The following is a 2,920-nucleotide window of genomic DNA, read 5'->3' on the forward strand; positions in this document are numbered from 1 at the left end:
TGAGGTCGCTGACCACAGGGGCCTCTCAGGCTGACTTGGCAGTGGTACAGCGACCAGAGAGGGCGGGGGGTGGGGGGGGTGGGGGGGGGTGGCGCTGGGTGGGCCTTGGGAGGGTTTCTGGCTGCAGTTTGACAGCCAGGCCTCCCATCTCTGACCGGTACCAGGTCAGCTCAGGAAGCCCTGAGTGGTCATTCTCACAGCAGCCCAACAGGCAGGCAGAGCTTGCCCAGCCAGGGGGCTTCTGGAGGGGTCTGAGGAGGGAGACAGGCCTGGACTGTCATCCTGGTTCTGCTTCCAAAGCCTTGTGCCATCCTGAATGCTGTCCTTTTCTCTCAGACCTCAGTGTCCCAACGGTCTTGCAGGCAGGATGGCCTTGCCCAGCCTCCAGCAGGGTCGCTGAAGGTAAAAGGCGAAGATGAATATTTAGTCGCTTTGTAGACAGTAAAGCCCTGGAAGGATAAATGGGGTTATTAAGAACAGCTTCAGGTAGGGAATTCCCTGGTGGTCCAGGGGTTAGGACTCTGCGCTTTCACTGCCACGGGCCCAGGTTCAATCCCTGGTCAGGGAAGTAAGATCCCACAAGCCGCGCAGCATGGCCAAAAAACAAAAACAAACAAACCCCGACAGCTTCAGGTATGGCTGGATCCAGGGGCTCCAGCAGTGCCATCTAGACTTTGTCTCTGTCTGTCTCCGGGCTCCTGGGGTTCCACTCCCCACAGAGTGGCAGAGATGGCTCAGGTGCCCCCTGCTCAGCAACTCCTGTGGAAGAGGGACTCTGCATGTGCCCACCCGTGGACCCAGAAGTCCAAACACACAGGCAGATGTCTAGGGGAACGGTAGGTTTCCAAACCACAGCTGTCCACCGAAAGTGCTGATCGTGAGCCAGACCCAGAAGCACTGAGCGTCCACTTAGCCCATTTCGTGCCCTCACAAGGCCAGAGGTGAGCCCATCCTACAGATGAGGAGCCTGAGGCTCAGAGCAGGAAAGCCACCTGCGTAAGCCTACCCAGCTGGCTAGACTGTGGCCAAGAGATGTGGGTCAGGGGGTCCTGACCCCAAAGTCTAAGATGCAACCCCCAAGCTCTCCCGCGGGCTTTAGGAGCCATCCTGGACACCTTGGTAGTACAGAAGTCAGTCATCACCCTAGTGCCAGGGCCTGCCCGCCCAGGGCTCCTCCTCTTTGGGGTTGACGTTTGAGGTGAAGCTTCTTGAACTGGGGCACTTGTTGGGCACAAGAAGAGCCAAAACCCATGGGACAAAACACAGCCTTTTTATTCTGAGCAGGGTCTTACTTAGGGGCAACTGGAAGGTATTGGAGATGCTGTGGGTTCAGTTCCAGACCCTGCAATAAAGCGAGTATCACAATAAAACAAGTACCGCAGTAAAGCTAGTCACACGAATTTTTTGGTCCCGGTGCAACTAAAAGTCATGTTTACGCTATAATGTAGTCTATTAAGTGTATAATAGCATTATGCCTAAAAATAAACAATGTACAGAACTTAATTAAAAAATACATTATTGCTAAAATATGCAGGAGTTGTAGTAACATCAAAGATCACTGACCACAGTCACTATAACAAATGTAATAACGATGAAAAAGTTTGAGGGCTTCCCTGGTGGTGCAGTGGTTAAGAATCCGCCTGCCAATGCAGGGGACACGGGTTCGAGCCCTGGTCCGGGAAGATCCCACATGCCACGGAGCAACTAAGCCCGTGCGCCACAACTACGGAGCCTGCGCGCCTAGAGCCCGTGCTCTGCAACAGAAGAAGCCACCGCAATGAGAAGCCTGCGCACCTCAACCAAGAGTTGCTGCAACTAGAGAAAGCCCACGCACAGCAACGAAGACCAAACGCAGCCAGTATAAATAAATAAAAGAAAAATTTTTTTAAAATTTAAAAAAAGAAAAAGTTTGAAATATTTCGAGAATTACCAAATTGTGACACAGAGACAGGAAGTGAGCAAATGCTGTCGGAAAAATGGCTCAGATAGACCCGCTCAATGCAGGGTAGCCACAAACATTCAACTTGTAAAAAATGCAATATCTGAGAAGTGCAATGAAACGAGGTGTGCCTGAATTCTAAAACAAATGTAAACTCACTTATTATCATTTTTAAAATTTATTTATTAACTTTGGCTGCGTTGGGTCTTCGTTGCTGCGCGCGGGCTTTCTCTAGTTGCAGCGAGCGGGGGCTACTCTTCGTTGCGGTGCGCGGGCTTCTCATCGCGGTGGCTTCTCTTGTTGCGGAGCGCGGGCCCTAGGCGCATGGGCTTCAGTAGTCATGGCACGCAACCTCAGTAGTTGTGGCTCTCAGGCTCTAGAGTGCAGGCTCGCGCGGGCTTTGGTAGTGGTGGCTCGCGGGCTCTAGAGCGCAGGCTCAGTAGTTGAGGCGCACGGGCTTAGTTGCGCTGCGCCACCAGGGAAGTCCCTAAACTCAGTTTTTAAATATGAACACACACACTCGTGCAACAGGACAGCTACAGTGGGCTTTGGCCTGGAGAATGCCTCACTGCCTCTGCTCCCGGCACCCCACGGCACCTCGGGTGAGGCTCTCAGGGGTCTTCCCTCAACTCCCGGGATGCCAGGTTGCCCGGGAGATGCTGGAATAGAACACCCAAGGTCCAGGGAAGGAGATGGGGAACATGGGCCTCGGGGTCCCCTCCAGCCCACGACGGCCTCCACTGAGGAAGCCACGTGTCTTGGGCCAGTCCCCGAGGGCATGGCGTCTCAGACGAGCTCCACCGTCCAAGGAAAATGGCACCACTCCCCAACGTGTGCCCTCACTCACCCTGGTCATGAGGACTCTGACCATGGCCACAGCCGGGCCACAGGGCCCCCTCCCCCACAGCCGGGCCACAGGGCCCCCTCCCCCACAGCCGGGCCACAGGGGCCCCCCCCCACAGCCGGACCACAGGGCCCCCT

This window comes from Physeter macrocephalus, chromosome 13, assembly GCF_002837175.3.
Source record: "Physeter macrocephalus isolate SW-GA chromosome 13, ASM283717v5, whole genome shotgun sequence".
Taxonomy (NCBI): Eukaryota; Metazoa; Chordata; class Mammalia; order Artiodactyla; family Physeteridae; genus Physeter; species Physeter macrocephalus.